This window comes from Epinephelus fuscoguttatus, linkage group LG18 (assembly GCF_011397635.1).
Source record: "Epinephelus fuscoguttatus linkage group LG18, E.fuscoguttatus.final_Chr_v1".
Classification (NCBI taxonomy): domain Eukaryota; kingdom Metazoa; phylum Chordata; class Actinopteri; order Perciformes; family Serranidae; genus Epinephelus; species Epinephelus fuscoguttatus.
This window is the reverse complement of record NC_064769.1, coordinates 24104615-24123039: the sequence shown is the minus strand read 5'-3', so window position 1 is coordinate 24123039 and position 18425 is coordinate 24104615. Positions and strand designations below refer to the sequence as shown.

The 18425-nt window shown below is 38.4% G+C and overlaps 1 pseudogene; it reads right to left on the bottom strand.

Annotated features, from left to right (window-relative positions):
- LOC125906164 (major histocompatibility complex class I-related gene protein-like) overlaps nt 1–16762 on the bottom strand; it is a 45038-nt pseudogene extending 28276 nt beyond the window's left edge.
- Nucleotides 16763–18425: the final 1663 nt, after the last annotated feature.

The following is an 18425-nucleotide window of genomic DNA, read 5'->3' as shown; positions in this document are numbered from 1 at the left end:
TGCCAGAGTCACAAAGCCTGTGACAGAATGATACCTGTGCATGATATGGGGCAATAAATATGGCAGGCCTGAACATTGTTACCCATAGAAACTAAAGGCTGCTTCACCTTGTTAGGTTTTGATCCTGGGAACACTGAGTAAACCTGTTCCAGATGATCTGAGGGGTCTGGATGCTTCATAACGTACAAGTATATCAGAGATGTATTTAGGCCCGAGACCATTTAGTGCTTTATAGACAAGTAACAAGATTTTAAAGTCTATCCTTTGATACACAGGAAGCCAGTGCAGTGATTTAAGCACTGGTGTAATGTGCTCCACTCTCTTGGTGTTGGTGAGGACTCTGGCAGCAGCGTTCTGGACGAGCTGTAGTTGTCTGATTGATTTTTTACTCAGGCCTGTGAAGACACCGTTACAATAGTCCAGCCTGCTGAAAATGAAAGCATGAACAAGTTTTTCTGTATCTTGTTTAGACAGAAATTCTTTTATCCTTGCTATGTTTTTAAGGTGGTAGTAGGCTGATTTAGTAATTGTCTTAATGTGACTATTGAAATTTAGGTCTGAGTCCAGAACTACACCAAGATTTCTGGCTTGATTTGTAGGTTTTAGTGTCATGGCGTCAAGGTGAGCACTGACTATTATTCTTTGTTCTTTGGGGCCAAAAACAACTATCTCAGTTTTGTCTGTGTTTAGTTGTAGAAAATTCTGGCACATCCACGTATTGATTTCATCAATGCACTTATTTGGCAGATGTAGGGGACTGTAGTCATCTGGTGACACTGTTATGTAAAGTTATGTGTCATCTGCATAAGAATGGTAGGAGATGTTATGATATTCCATAATCTGAGCAAGAGGGAGCATATAGATGTTGAACAGAAGAGGCCCACGAATGGACCCTTGAGGAACTCCACATGTAATCTTTGTTCGCACAGATTCATAATTGCCAAGTGACACAAAGAAATCCCTGTCTTGTAAATAAGATTTAAACCAATTTAGCACAGTGCCAGAAAGTCCCACAAACTTTGCTAGTCTGTCGAGTAGTGTGTTATGGTCAACTGTGTCAAATGCAGCACTGAGGTCCAGTAATACCAGAACCGAAATCTTTGATGCATCACTGCTCAGATGAATGTCATTTAAAACTTTTACAAGTGCAGTCTCAGTGCTGTGATGTGCTCGAAATCCAGACTGAAAGGCATCAAAGATATTGTTTTGCTCCAAGAAGGAGTTAAATTGCTGAAAAACAACCTTTTCAATGATCTTTCCTAAAAATGGTAGGTTTGATATGGGCCTGCAGTTATTTATTACTGAGGCATCCAGATTAGGCTTTTTTAAGAGAGGTTTAATGACTGCAGTTTTCAGGGCCGTTGGAAAAAGGCCTGACTGAAGAGAACAGTTGACTATCTGTAGTATATCTGATGCTATGCAGTTAAAAACATCTTTAAAAAAGCTTGTAGGCAGAGTGTCAAGGCAGCAGGTAGTGGACCTAAGGTTTCTAACTATGTCTGTCAAAGTAGCATAATTTAATGGGTGAAAAAGTGCCAAATTAACTGGAGTAGTCTTATGAGGCACAGGTGAAATAGCCACTGTGTTGGAATTACAGACTGTCTGCCTTATCTTTAAAATCTTGTCTGTGAAAAAAGAAGCAAAGTCATTGCATGCCTTGGTGGATAGCAGTTCAGGAGGGACTGACGCTGATGGGTTTGTCAGTCTTTCAACAACAGTAAATAAAGTCTGTGCATTGTTGTTATTTTTGTTGATAATCTCAGAGAAAAAAGACTGCCGCGCCCTTTTTAGCTCCAAGTTATAGATGTGCAGACTTTCCTTATAGATGTCATAATGAACCTGGAGTTTGGTTTTTCACCACCTGCGTTCTGCTTTTCTGCATTCTCTTTTTTGAGCTTTTACCTGTGTGGCGTTCCTCCATGGTGGTTTCTTACCAGAGACAACTTTGACCTTCATGGGGGCAATATTGTCCATAATATTCATAGCTTTAGAGCTGAAACTATGAACCAGATCATTGACAGAGATTGAGGGCAGAGCTGGTGTGGGTATAAAATCCTGGGTGAATAGTGTACAGGTGTTTTCGTTGATATAGCGTTTTCTGATTACCCCTGTTGTACTTTTACTGGTGTCAGCGGAGATGGCCATTTTAAAGAAAACACAGTAATGATCAGAAAAGGCAACATCAGTCACCACAACCTCAGAAATGTTGAGCCCTTTGGAGATAATTAGATCTAAAATATGTCCCTTATTGTGTGTTGTCTCTGTTACATGCTGGGAAAGTTCAAAGTTGTCCAGGATGTAAAAAGTTAAACTCTGCCATCTTTGGGATTATCAATATGAATATTAAAATCACCCACTATAACAACACAGTCAAAATCAATACAGACAACAGACAATAGTTTAGAAAAGTCATCAACAAAGTGTGCACTATATTTTGGAGGCCTGTAAATGGTTACTAATACTGCTTGACAGGAGGATCTCAACTGCAGTGCAACATATTCAAAAGACTCAAACTTCCCATATGACAACTGTTTGCACTGGTAAACATCCTTAAATAAAGTGGCTACTCCACCTCCTTTCCTAAGTTCTCTAACTGAGCTGATAAAATGGAAGTTTGGGGGGGCTGATTCAATAAGTACTGCTGCATTGTTGTTTTCATTTAACCAAGTTTCAGTTAAAAACATAAAATCAAGGTTTCTCTTGATAATAAAATCATTAATTAATAGTGACTTGCCAGCCAGAGATCTGATATTTAATAAAGCTAAGTTTAGTGTACTAACATTGTCTGACACAGTCTGTGGCTGACGCATAACTGGAGTCAGATTAGATAGAGTAGCTGTGCGCTTCGAGTACACGTTGTTTTTCCTGATGCTAGTCAAAACAGGAATGACAGACCTTGGAGATGACTCTGGCTGATGCTTTTCAATTTCAAGATGTGTTTGACCATGCCACCGGCTATTTAAGAATGCCGGTATGTTTAAGGAAGCGGCATGGGGTCTGACTCATCTCTGACAGGCACCTGAGTGATGATGTCTAGGGCTACTATTTAAAAGTTCATCAATTTGACTGAGCTTTAGTGTGGCAGCTTTAACTAACTCCTTGATTGGTGAGCGTGGGGTTGGCGCTGGCTCCGTGGTGATTGTGGTGGTGGTGGGGAGGGTCAACGTTGGCTCCTTAGTGTTTGCGCCGGTGCTGGGGGCAACGTTGGCTCCTTGGTGGCTGTGGTGAAGGGCAGGAGGGAGTTGTTGGATCCCTGACTGGGACAGGGACATCCTCTGAATACTCTCAATCACAAACATCGGGCAAAAATCACCCGAACACATGCCTGTTGAAAAATACAGGGATGGGAGCAGGAAACACGCCTACCTTTGATGACGCAAGTGAGCAGCCTGAAGCTATACCCAAGGACCCAGCCAACTCAGACAAAAGCAACACAATGAAAATCACATGACCACAAATGCATGGGTGAAAATCACCTGACATTAATGTTACCTGATCCTTTAAGTGTTCCTTCTGCCATCTCTCTTTGTAGATTTTGAAGACCTTTTTTCAATGAATCAGTGGGAAATGTCGGTGGAATTTCCACAGGAAATCAACCTGTAAGGATATGAATAATTAGACTGTTAACACTTGTTTTTGCAAACTCATTAAACTGTAAATATTTCAATACTCTGTCTGCACATTCAGCTTTCCTGGTACAGAAAGCTCCTAAACAAGTCTATCTTATTTTGTATTCTTGAATATTTCCGACATTATTGAAATTGTTGTGTTTTGTGATTTGATAAGCATCTTCATGGAAGATGGACTCAAGTAGAACTGTGTGGTGGGTAAACACAACTTGGATGTAAATACAGCTGGCTGATGTGAAATGTTTCTTAATGATTCCTTAATTTTTTCTATAGCTTTGGAAAGTATTTCGTGGATTCAGGTTCCACAAATCACAATGACTTGTTAATCAAGTTAGACTGTGCATTTTATTTTAGTGATCAGGAAAAAAATAGCTCTGGTGCAGGCTTGGAGCCTTTACTTGTTGGATCATTGCTGCTGTGCTTCTCATCTTTGCTCTTCTGGAGGTCTTTGCCAGTGTTTGGAGTAGACTTAGCTCTTTTTGGAACTGGAACAGTTTTTGTGTAAAATTTGGAGCTGGCAGTGTGCGGCTTTGCTCCTTCCCTCTTTGCCCACCTCTCCTGAGACTGTGTGATGTCTTTTGACAGCATAGGTTGAAGAAGTAATTGTTCAGAGAAGTTATGAGCAATGATATGTTCTCCCCTGCAGAGAGCCATACATTTTTCTGACAAAGGTCCCTGGTCTCAATCGCCTCTGCTTTTTGAGAACTGACTGACGATTAAAAAACATCTCCCCACATGACAGTTTGTGACCCTGGTTTTACTTGGGGCAAGGATATTATCCTCTTTGTCAGATGTGTACCTCTTCAAATTTCCCAACAGCAGACCACTCCAAAGAGGAAAAATGCCTAGGTAGTTCTCAAAAAGGACATCAACAATGCCTGGGCAGAAGTTTGGATTTTCTTCTTTATTTGGGGTCTTGTCATCTTCTGCCAATAATTGTGTGGGCAATTCTTCTCTAATCATCATGTTCCTTCTGAGCCAAGAGGCCATCCTCTATTTTGTCTGTCTCTGCCATGTCAGGAATCTTGCATTCTTCTATTAGGGCCTGCATGGCCTTCAGATTTATCTGCACAGCATTGGTGTTGTGTTTGGAAAGCAACACATGGCACAGTACATGGAAGATTTTCAGTGCTGTGGTCATTGAGGTAGCACTTTGCAACCTGGCAAATGCAAATATTGCAAACTCTTTCAAACCTCTGTCTTTTTAGCCCAATTGAGTGGGTGACAGCTTTCAGCAGGTGCAGAGCATATGTGTGGCACTGCGGACATTTGAATGTTCTTCCAAGTCGTCTCTTTAAACAAATAGCAAAAGCTCTGTCCAAGTAGCTGACAATGCTCTGGCTATTGAATGACAGAAGTAAACTTTCGAGTAGTGCTCAGCTGTAATCTGTTTCAACCTGATGTACTCTCAGTTTTATGTAACTGCAGTCAAAGTTGTACGCAGTATCAAACTAAAAACGTTAATAAGCGCAAATAAATAAGTTTCAACAATAAAATTTGATCAGGTTTTGTACCTTGTCTACTTTTGTGTCAGGATCGGCTGCAGACTGACTTGGCAGAGATGGCTGCCATCTTGTTTTTACATAGATTATTGTAATGTGTTCTTGCTACCACTAGATGGCAGATAAAAGCGTCCATAACTAGGAACAAGACTAAGTTAAGCAAATGAATTATCAGGTGCAGCAATCCTAAAGTGTATTACCCTTATATGAGGATGCAGTGTCACAGGAGGTTAAAACTAGTAAATGTGTTTATTTCGACAAAGGGAAAGGACAGATGGATGATATGAAATGATACGTACAGTTTGCAGGCTTAAATCCTGAAATACAGATGGGAGATTAGTAAAAATTAAAACATATAAGATAAACAAAAAAATGGAAATACCCCATTAATTTAACTGATTTCTGCTCCTATTTTAAAAGGTAAGAGAGGAATTCTCAATACATGAGCTAAACGCCAGAACTGTACAATACTGGTGTTCACAGTGGAGTACAAATGGCTCTTTGATGAGTAAAAATGTCTTTGTTCCTTGTCATGATGGTTCCTGCTCCAGATGCAGAGTCCAGTGATGCAGAGTGTCAGCAGCAGCAGTCCTACAACAACTTCAGTAACAACAGAACTTTGACACTTTGTCTCTACACCTGACTGGACCTGATATTGAAGTCACTTACCCAGTTGTTTCTGATCACTGCTTATCCAGTTTGGTGATAATGAGAAAGAAGCTAAGCTAGTTATGGCCCTGTCTTTGCAAATGGCAACAAACATTTACCACATTTTCCCTGATACATCAAAACTAAATGATAAAGATATCATAATTGTATCTGGCAGTTGTCACAGAAGAACTCAGCTGCTTTGCTTAATTAAAGTAGCAATAACAGAGTGTAAATATACAAGATACTTTCAAAGTCCATCATTTCACTGGCTTGATGGGAAACTTCATGAGTGACATGTCCTGCTCAGTTGTCCAACCACCATCACTGTCTTTTAAAAAAACAGACAAGCAACACATTGTTGCATCAATGTAAAACTGATTAATAAATATATAATACAATAAACATTAAAGATAAATTTACAATGTGAAATGAAACGATTACATTTAAATATCAAATACATAAAGTATACTTCTTCACTTTTACAGCAAGAAGCTTTCTTTCAGTCTCTTTTAGTTCTGTGAAGCTTTATAATATGACACATATCAAAGTGTTCACTTTGTTTTTCACAATCAGGTCTCTGGATTCAGTCTCAGACAGAGCTCGTAGTTGTTGTCAGGAGCTGTGAGGTCAGAAACAAAATGTCAATGTGAAATTCCTGAAGTCTCATCTTTCTCTGAACATTTAGAAAAAATAAATGCAGGAAACAGTCTTTGAAAAAAAAATCATCTGCACAATAACTTGAAACACTTTTTAATCTGCAGCATAACGTGTGTTTTAGATCAGTTGAAATAGAATAAAAGTAAGTTTTACTTATGAGGCAGGGGACTTTTGGCTGAAATCAGGAAAAAAAGACAAATCTGTTCAGTTACAGCTGTAAATGCCAGAATATCTTCTGTCACCTTTTCCTCACTGAATGTGTTCCCCTCTTCTACTCACTCTGACTCAAAAATAAATCCATTCTACCCTTTTGTTTCATCCTGACTTTATTTCTTTACTGATCTCTTCTCTCCCACATCATTGTGGTATAGTCACATTATCATGACTAACAGGCTCTGAGCCTTGAGACGCTTCCTGTTGGTTGCTTCAAATCATAGGTGCATGGAACTGATGCTTATTTATTCAGTTCAAATGCAACCTGGATAACAGAACTGAAAAAGTCAGTTTAGCAGATGATGTTTGCATTTTTCTCTCTCACCTTTCTTCCTTTTGTAAACAATGAATGCAGTGGCACTGATGAATATGAGAGCAAGAACAGCCACTGCAGCAGTGATGGGGACGGTCACGTTTCCTTGTGTGGTAAAGACAATGTGGTGTGTAAAATTCTTTCAAACTTTCTATGACTTTGTTAAGTCCTGTTAAGCTTACATGATCTGACCAGTGATCCTGGATGAGAATGTGCATTGGTTTGATTACATTCTTTAACTGGCTTATTATTATTATTATTATTATTATTAGTTCTTAACTTCCCTCAGTCTTACCCCAGTTGGTCCTGATCACTGCTTTTTCCAGTTTGGTGATGATGTCATCCTTCACACCAGAGAAATGAAACACACAGTCGTACCTCCTCCAGTCTTTTTTTTCTTAACAAAATGTTTCCCTAAAATAATGATGATGATAAGCCTGTTGAAGACAAAATTAATGTTTATTTTTGATAAATTGGCATTATTATAAAATTTGAAAACCAACACAAATAAACAATAACAAATGGAGCTGACATTAGGCGAGATGCTGGGTACACCCTGAACAGGCCGTCAAACTATCACAGGGCTGACCACTTAATTTAATTTAATGGAATAAATAACATTGATTTATTATTATTTTAACCTGGAAAAGCTTTTTCAGGATAAAACACTTGGGCGTATTAGTTTTATCAATGACCAAAATGTTATGAATAAATGCCGGATTGGATTTCTACTAAACTCTGCTACAACAGAACACAAAAATACCCTCAACACACCTTTTCTAAGTCCCTCCTCTTTTCGCTCTGGGCTCCAATATCACAATTTATCGATAGCCTGAAAACATTCATTATATCTGTAAAGCTATGTGTCACCCTGAACTAATGAATGTAAGTTTCTACAGTAAGGAGGCTAACGTCAGGTCAGGACCATGGCCTGTACTCAGTAATAAATACATCGAGCACTTCACTGATCCTTTGACAGGGAAAAGGGGACAATTAGAAGAAATCTTAAATTTCACACTCCAATTACAATCTGGCTAAAAATCTTCCAATTTGTTTTGGAACCAATAATTCTCTATGGCAGCTAGATTTTGGGACCAACATTTAATCATGAATTTGACAAACTGGACAAAACAAGTTCTGTAAAAACTCACTGCATGTCCAGTGAAAGACGCCAAATAATTCCTGTAGAGCAGTACCTCACAGTGAAACTGTGAAAGAGCAATTCAATTTACAATCACCAGAAAAAGTGACCCAGAACAATTCATATTCATTGTAATGTAACTGAATATCACAGACTGCAGTGTTTTTATGTACATTGTTGTTTCATCATGAAACTTTGTCAGGTCATGTGATTCTACCTGTTCTCAGCAGGAAGCTCCTCCCAAAGTTCAGATGCTTCCTCAGCCATTCAGGACAAAACTGGGTGAGGTAATTCTTCCAAAGCTCATTTCTGGCTCTCTGTCTGTCCCAGAAGTGTTTGGTGATGACAGCTTGTGGTTTTGAAGCCACCCATGACTCTGTGTCTAAGTCAAATGTTAGGAAGTCTAGGGGGTGGTGCTCCCGTTTCATTTAAGGAAAGCAACACCATGTAACATTAAACCATGTCAGACCATCAAGACCATGACGTCAGTTCTGTATTAAAAAGTTTTATCTGATCTTTTCTTACAACATGTAATCTGTAAAGTAACAATATATTAATGATAAAATGAAATAATTAAAAATACAGTAGTTTCTTTGACACGTAGTGGAGCACAAATATAAAGTAACATAGAATAGAAATGTCCAGTTGAAGTGGAAATACCTCAAATTTGTACTTGTGTGTAGTATTTAAGTAAATGTACTTTAACATTTTCAGTTACCAACTACACGATTTATTGACTCTGTAGAGGAACTAATGCCATAACAAGATTATTAAGATATTTATGGGTCAAAGGTAAAGTCTTCCACCATCATCCGTCAAGACAAAACTGTCAATCATTGTAAAAACTTCTGCTTCTCTTTTGATATTTATTTTGTTGCTTCTGCTCTGTCATGTTGCATCTGCTCATGAATCCAAAACTAAAATATTGTTTAATGTGAATTGGCTGTTGTTGCAGATTCACTTAGGCTACTGTGGAAGCTGATAACACATTAACAAACACTGAACGAATTAATGACTTCATTTCAAACCAAAAAACAAACAAGACAAAGATAACAGTGTCCGAAAGGAGTAGGTACAAGTAAAACTTTATTTATATGTACGTTATATATTTTTTTTGTATAGTCTTTAAAACGTATTTATATTTGTGCTTTGTTTCAACTCACGCAGCCCATTCCACCAGTCCACCCCATACAATGATATACCCAGACTCTTCCTAGTTGTACAAACACGTTGTTTTTGTAAAACATGATTATTGCAGTTTTAAATTTGACCAGATCGAAAAATTTCATTGCATGTCTTTAACAACAGTGTGTTGGTGTGTTCCCTGTATCCCACATTGTGTACTGTCCTGATTGCTCTCTTTTGAAAGATGTATTATTGTTTTTACAGTTTTACATAATTACAATAATTACAATTTACAACATTATCAATCGTCATCATTAACAGATTAAAAATGAACACAAATTCAAAAATGAATAAAATATAAAATAAAATTTCAAACTACACAGGCACACAAGCAATTTAAGGTGCAGTACTTAAGAAAATAACAGATTCTAAAAACAGGAAACATTCTCTCTCTCTCTCTCTCTCTCTCTCTCTCATTCTATTGCTGCATCTTGCTAACTCGGCCATTCTGGATGTCATTAACTCGGCTTCTTCTCCGGAGCCTTTGTGCTCCACTGTCTCTCAGATTAACTCATATCACAGCGGTGCCTGGACAGCGTGACGTGTGTGGTTGTGCTGCTGCCGTGGTCCTGCCAGATGCCTCCTGCTGCTGCTGCCATCATTAGTCATTAGTCATACTTCTACTGTTATTATACACATATGACTATTGTCACACATGTATACTGCCAGATATTAATACATACTTTCAACATATTGTACCACAGTAGCCAGAACTATAACTATAATATTATTACTTTCAATAATGTTGTTGTAAGCTACTGTCATTACCTGCATCTCTCTCTCTCTCTCTCTCTCTCTCTCTCTCTCTCTCTCTCTCTCTGTCTCATTGTGTCATGTGGATTACTGTTAATTTGTTATGCTGATCTGTTCTGTACGACATCTATTGCACGTCTGTCCGTCCTGGAAGAGGGATCCCTCCTCAGTTGCTCTTCCTGAGGTTTCTACCGTTTTTTTTCCCTGTTAAAGGGTTTTTTTGGGGGAGAGAATGCTACAGTAGCTAAAAAGAGAATATAGATTCTGTGATTTATGTTCAAGCACTAAGAAGAAGTATTTTATTTTGTGACACAATGGAGAGACAAGAGTTTATAGCTGGGATTTTCCTCCACAGGTGTGCTTCTGTCAGCTCTGACTGCCACTTCAATGATCATGTTTGCAGTGTAAATCAGTTCATGCCTGGCAGTCTGATTTATCCTGTAGGGGTGACAAATTACATACAGTAGAACTTCAATTAAAAGCTTAGTCCCAGCGTCCAGTCCTTTTCACTAGCCCAGTGTGACTACACATTTTGACAAATAAACACCTGTCTCAATTAGATGCTTAATCTGGTTACCAAGCATTTCATTTTTTAATAGATGTTCTTATAAAACCAGGTTGTTGGCTACCTCAAATTAATTATGTGTCCATTCCTTGATTACCCTGCTGTAAGTTATTCATATTCCTTTAGACGGAGCTGGATCAAATTAATGATTCATTATTGATATGTTCTCTGAAGCCTAATTTTTAAACAAGTAATATTCATACTGGTTTAAATAAACAATTTGATTGTATTTCCTGATCTTTGCTGGGCAACAGTTTTGTGTGAAAGAAATTTAAGGCCTGTCCCATATAAAGGTTTGTTGATTTCAGTGATTTAAGCAAATAATGGCAGTGGTGGAAAATAGAGCTGGGTGAACTCACCAGACAGTTCTAGCTGTTCTATTATTTGCATTCACCCACTTAGTCATTATATCCACATTACTGAGGATTATTTATCACAGATCTCATTGTGTAAATATTTATGAAAACACTAATAGTCAACCCTACAATATCCTTGCAATGTTGATATTCAGGTATTTGGCCAAAAATATTATATCTAAGTGTTTGAAACCCAAAGAAGTCAGAATATATTTCACTAAAAGCAAAGATTCAGTCCAGTACTTTTATTTAAGTAGTATTTTAAGAAGCAGGACTTTCACTTGTAATAAAGTATTTTAAAAATCATTTTGTTGATATTTTAACTTTAGTAAAGGACCTGAATACTTTGATACACCACCATTGATTTCTGGCCTGACAGGCATCAAATGTGTGCCCACAATTCCATCTGGCTCAATCACCGAGAAAATGTTTCTTTATGTAGCTTGCCTTTGTAAATTCTGGAACGTGCACATTATATGAGACAAAAACCTAATCACTGTGATCAGTTAGAAGCTGAAGTGTTGTCTGACGACAATGAAGAGTCTGAAGCTAGAGGCAGAGGATTAAGTGAAATAATTCAAACTGAAATTGTTAGAGATAGGACTGGAAATATATGATTGACTACTAATATTAACAAGGAAGTAATAGCAGACACATTAAAATCTGAATAATAACACAAATATGTGGAAAACTTACTGTTTGCAGGTTTGAATCCTGAAAACACAGATGAGAGATTACAGAATTAAACGTGAAGAAACAAAACTCTTCTGCATATTTTGTATATTTCACAGATCTGTTTTGAACGTTAAGGTAGAGAGCAGCCCTTCTACAGTATATACAGTACATCTGATGAGGACTTCTATGTTCTTTTGGCTGTAAACTACTAACCATCAGCCAGCTCACACTTTTTTTTTCAAAACATTTATCCTTTCTCAGAGAAAACATAATGTATTTTATCATTGAGTTGAACCTGCATGTTAAATCAACTGATGGAGAAAGAAATCTCACCATGATTGTTCCTTCTCCAGATGCAGAGTCCAGTGATGCAGAGTGTCAGCAGCAGCAGTCCTACAACAACTCCAATAACAGCACCAGCAGGAAAGTGTGAGGGAGAAACTGGAACCACAACAGAACATTCACACTTTGTCTCTACTACTGGATGGAGATTAATATGTTTACTCTAAGATGACTGTGATGACTATAGTGTTATCAGAACTAATAGAAATAATGACCACAACTGTATAACATTCATTCAGTATACCTGCAAACATAATTTAGTACTGCTAAGATTGCCAACCCCATCATGTTTGGAAACAAATGCATGCTTGTAAATAAATGCATTATCAAACGGTGAGAAGTGGCTGCAGTTTCTCTGACTGGAAAACTGTGCACAACAGACTACAGTCACCCAAGTTGTTGTTTCAAAAACTATGAAAATAAGATGAAGAACAGGATATGAATTTCTAAATCTGAACCACCCTGTTAGCCTGAGGTTTAAGATTAAGCTCTAAAAACCAGTGCCAAGAGTTAACTTCCTAACAACTCGTCTGCATTTGAATTAATAACAAATGCTTTTGGGCACAATCTCTGTAGTTATGATCCAGCTTTAATGGACAAACAAAACACTAAAAAAACAACACCTAAAACAAACAAACAAAACAAAAAACCAGGTGTGTTTTTTCAATTTTTCATGTCGTCTGATCTCAGTCTTACCCCAGTTGGTCCTGATCACTGCTTTGTCCAGTTTGGTGATGATGTTGTCTTTCACACCAGAAAGATGAAACACACAGTCGTAGCTCCTCCAGTCTTCAGGTGGGACTGATGAAAGGTTCAGGTCAACACTCATCTGGAAGGATCCATCATGGTTGGGGAGGATCTCCGTGGTCCACGTCCTCATGAATCTCCTCTCCATCTTTCCTCCAGAACACCATGGCTCTGTCAGGGTAGAAACCTGTAGCGTGGCAGCTGACTGGAGAGGAACGTTCTGGAGGAGAGACACTGAGGGAAGGTCTGCACAGATAGAGGGAGAAAGAGAGAGGAGAGAGAAAAAAAAGACCAATACAGGCAGTTACAATTTGGAAGTGAATAATCTGAGAAATAAAGGGCAATTTCTAAACACCTACTTTTACCAACTTGATCTTGGCTAAAAATATTCCCACCTGTTACTGAACCAATTTTACTATATGGTAATGAAGTGTAGGGCCTCCTGACAAACACAAAGTATGAGAAGGGGGATAAACACGCTTTTGAAACCCTGCACACTAAAATGTGAGTATCCTCGGAGTCCCCAGAATAACAACGAACAATGGTTGTCACGCTTAATTAAGCAAATTTCCACTTTAAATCAGAATCCAAACAAGTTCTTTCATCAAAGCCTGTGAGCCCAAGTCCTAATGTTACAGAGCTCCATTTTTCCAAAAGAAGGTGGAGAGAGCTGGTTCTTAGACTCTCAATTAAGTTTGTCAAACACAAGCCATCCTGTCTCACAAATCTCAAAGTACACTTCAGTGCAATGTAGCACTGAACAGACAAACTGAGTGGTAGATTATCAGGCCAGTAACGAGAAACTGAGAGTGACATTAACTAAATACTGACTGGGTGACCACAGTTAACTCATAAAAGGGCGATCATACTCAAAAGTGGTACTACTGTATTATTAAAGAATAAACATTTAAAACTGAGGAGGCATTTTGTGTCTATGAAATCACATCAGGCCATACCTGTTCTCTGCAAAGAGCTCTTTCCAAAGTCCACATACTCCTTCAGGCGCTCAATGCACTTGTGGGTAAGGGAATTCTTCCAAAATATACTGCTATATCTATCTCTGTCCCACTCATGTTTGGTGATAACAGCTTGTTGTTTTGGAGTGACCCATGTCTCTGTCTCCAGGTCCAATGATATGAGGTCTTCTCCATCATAGCCAAAATGAAGATTACCATTGACCTCATCACTCTCATTGTCCCATTCACAGCCATTCATCCTTTGGAAAATGTGAATACCTGAGAGAGAGAGAGAGAGAGAGAGAGAGAGAGAGAGAGAGAGAGACTTTTAACTTCCTGTCTGAGAAGATGAAAAACATTTCATCAGTAAAGAGTGAACACATACCTTGAGTGTGGTTGAAACGCTGCATCAAATTCTCTATGGTGGCTTTGAAGGTGTGCTGGTTACCCAAACAGATAGTAGTGTACCACGCCAAGTGCTGAGGTTTCTTTTGGATTAATTTATCCATCCAGTCCGTTGTGGCCTGAGGTACTTGTCCATTGCTGTCACAGTAACCCATCTGAACTTTATCAACCAAAGCAACGGCCACAAACTCTGGGATGTCTCTGATTCCATGGGAATAACTGAGCATGAACTCCAGGGAGTGTTTCACTGTAGGAAAAAAACATTTTTGAGTTAGGCTGTTTTGTGTTTACACTCTTTTTTTGTCCTTTTTGCTCCGACTTTGGTCTGAACCAGCTTCTTAGAAAAATATCTGTCTCTTTAGCTGCTGGATGCTCCCATTTCTTCAACCAGCTACTTGCTTCCTTTTGTCCATTTCTGTTTGATGCTCTGTTGGCAGTGTGCAGTCTGTTTATCAGAGCCTGTTTACTAAAAGCAGACAGACTGAAACAGGAAATGTAGTGGTTAAACAAAACACATCGCATCTCTGCAAACCCACATGGAGAAGGGTGGTGCATTATGGGTAACTGTAGGGTGCAGAGACTCACAGAGGGAGAACTGTCTCACTGCTAATCTCATGTCTCAGGTCCCCAGGACTGTGAACACATGGAAAGAGTGTGGGGTCGCTATAACTGAGCTGCCATTAGTGTTCTTTTTTGTTTCATTAGTATTAAGGGATACTTTTCTATTACATTACTATCTATATATCAGCTAATCATGCTGGGTTACCTTGAATTCATTAGGTAAACTTTGTTTTTCTGTCATGCCTCCACAGAAAACAGCAAACATATTGATTTATTGATTACGGGCTGCGTTTAACAACAGCACAACTAAATCAAATCAGTTTACATACTCTCACCCAACTAGTGCAGTATATTTCAGGTTTACCCATTTGTCCAGTCTTATGCTCAGTAATACCCAAACACATGCATTTTTGCAGTAAAGAGTATTGGAGTCAGACTTTGAAGAGCACATAACAGACACATTGGGGCGGCAGTAGCTCAGTCCATAGGGGACTTGGGTTGGGAACCAGAGGGTCGCCTGTTCAAGTCCCCGTCCGGACCAAAATATGGAACGTGGACTGGTAGCTGGACAGGTGCCAGTTCACCTGGTGGAGGATCTCTCCACTTAATGCATGTATAGGTCCTGTTTGTGCATATGTGTGATGGACCTGTGTGTAACTGATTGACAACAGAGTGAAAAGATTGAATTAATAAAGTATATAAAATTTAAAAAAAAATTAATTAAAAATAACTTTCAGTTCAGTTTTAAATCTTAACATTTTGATTAAAATGCACATGTACTGGGCATACAACTGGATAAATGAGACATGGATTACACTACACGAGTTGTTTTTAAACAGATGTTTAGATATAGTTGCTAAAAGTGGTCACCAATCAAGCAATCAATCAATCAATATGCTTGCAAAACAAAGTTTTCTTCATAAATTCAAGATAACACAGCATGACTAACTCATATTTTAATGGTCACTTTGTGGGTGATGTATTTCTTTAATGTCATATTCATGTTAGTCTGACCTATTTATGTTTTGTGCAATCAATTCAACTGTTAATGTACATTAATAACTGAAGATCAGTTTAAACTCAGACCTTGTTAAAATATTAAAGGGTGCAGGATAACTTCACTGATAGCTGAAGCAATGAGACATTAACACCTGTACTGCAGCTTCTCACTGAGCTCTGAGTTGGATGAGTGTACAGTTAAGTGTTTTGAACAAAGAAAAACCATCTGCTCAGGGAGACAGAGAAATAACTGAGTGAATCCACCAGCTTATGTGATTCCTCATTTCTACAGTTCTGAGTGAGGCTGTTCTCTGCACCACTATAAATACAACAAAAGTGAAAACAACATTTTAGTAAGATCTGGGTGGAAAACAGCTTTGGTTATTGGTAATTGCTGTAAGAAGTTACAAATGGTAAGAGCATGCAAAATGCATTTGGTAACACTTTACAATACACAAAATTAGAGTAGTTACTGAGGAACTAATGAGGAAACTACTGTTAATTTTGTGTACCTTATTGTAAAGTGTTATTTTGCACCGACTAAACACAAAAATCGATCTCGCCTACGTTTTAAATATTAGTGTTTTAGTTTTCAGATAGGATGAACTAAAATGTAAAATATCTGTTTAAAATCGGAGAAAATTTCACATTGTTGGCCTACATGTCTTTTATTTGGCAATTATTATGTAAATAGCTTACTGTACATATAAACGTGCATGTACAGAGAAACAGTTAGGCCTATAGGGAATAAGTACACACATTAACAACACTGCATATTAGTCGTCTAACAAAAATGTTCCTAAAACCTGACATGAAATCCACTATTGTGATTGTGAAGTATAAAATGTATGTATAATGTATCTTTCAGTTTCTTTTAGCCCCTCGTCTTCTCGAATTTTCCAGTCACCAAACTCGCGTTTACTGATGATCAGCTTCATAATGTGTTTAAAGAACAATATAATCTGCAATCTTACCTGGAGATGCAATGTGGCAGAAGAGAGACAACAGCATCAAGGTCTTCATGTTTGTTCAGAAAAAGCCTTTCGTCACTTGACAGCTGTCCAGAGTTCATACTTGAACTCTCTTCTTTATCAAAAGTGCAGGTCGCTTTCTATTGCACTAAGGTGGCTCCTCCCTTTCGTCACTGCCGTCTTGGATGCATGCCCATAAAATTGCATCTGGTATAAAACTCCAAGTTATGTTTTCACTGGCGTTGGTATGTTTGTCTGCAAAATAACTCGAGAAGTTCTGAACGGATTTTGATGAAATTTTCAGGAAAGGTTGATAATGGGACAACGAACAGATGATAAAATTTTGGTGGTGATCGGTTGAAGCGAAGTGGATAAAATAATAAAATGGCGGGAAATCCGAGCTGCTTGGCGGAGTGCTCGTATGGCTGCAGACTGGAGCCTCTCGTCTCATGGCTCTCGTCTCATAACCTCTCGTGTCATGACTTGGGCGTGTACAACAGCAAGTCTACAGGGTCAAAAATGCAAATTCGTGATTTCTTGACACTCTTGCCACCAATAAATCAAACCGAGAGGAGAAGAAGAAGAAGAAGATGGCAGCGGCGTTACAGGTAAATTCCCAAAGAGACCAGTTTTTTTTTTACTATCCATTTAAAAAAATAAAACGGTTAAACTCTTAACTTTACAATTTTAACCATCCGGATAGTTTGTAACGTTGCATTTGAAACGTAAGATGATACTACGTGTCCCTTGGGTTAACACATACATCTTTATTTGAAGAAACGTTAGCGTTTACCGTTTTTTTTTAGCTAATACCTAACGTTATGTACTCTGTACAAAACTGCGCTCAGTGCAACTGCACATTTAAGAGCTGCATGCCAGGTATTCACACTGTGCTTTTAACAGAATTCAAATGTTCAAATGTTACCAGGTAAAATGACTTTGTGTCTGCAACAAAAAAACAAATCTTAACACCATGCACATGAATATGCTTTTGTTTTGTTATTGCTATACCCACAGGTTATGTTGGACGTGGGAAGTTGGGAGAGCTCCGGGGGATTCATTCTGAGGATCCCCACCCTGGATTTTGCAGCCAGTTCTGCCAGCTGCAGTCTAGATGTTTTGACTAAAGAAATAAAAAAAAGCTGCATTCTTTAAAAGACTCGTTTTATTTATATATTTTATATATGTATTATATATTCCTTTCACACATCACAGGGAAATTGTTATGACAAGTACTTATCCTGTAGTGTGAATGTACGTGCATGTATGTGTGCATATGTGTGTGTCAACTAACACATGAACAGGACAAGCAGCAGTGCCAGGCAGATATCTACAGAGCCTGCAAGCTGAGACACACAATAACACTGAGGCAAGGCGAGGCAAGTTTATTTGTATAGCACATTTCAGGCAAAATGCAACTCAAAGTGCTTTACATAAAAAAAATAAAATGATTTTATGAAAGGACAACATGTAAAAGCAACACAAAGCAACAGTACATCAAAGAGAATTCAATACTATGTATAAAACAACTTTTCAACCAGGATTCCTAAAATACAATAGGAGAGGTCATGAGATGAGAGGTTCCAGGCTGCAGTCATATGTATAACACAGGAGAGGTCGTGAGACGAGAGGCTCCAGGCTGCAGTCATGTTTAACACAGGAGAGGTCGTGAGACGAGAGGCTCCAGGCTGCAGTCATGTTTAACACAGGAGAGGTCGTGAGACGAGAGGCTCCAGGCTGCAGTCATGTTTAACACAGGAGAGGTCATGAGACGAGAGGTTCCAGGCTGCAGTCATATGTTTAA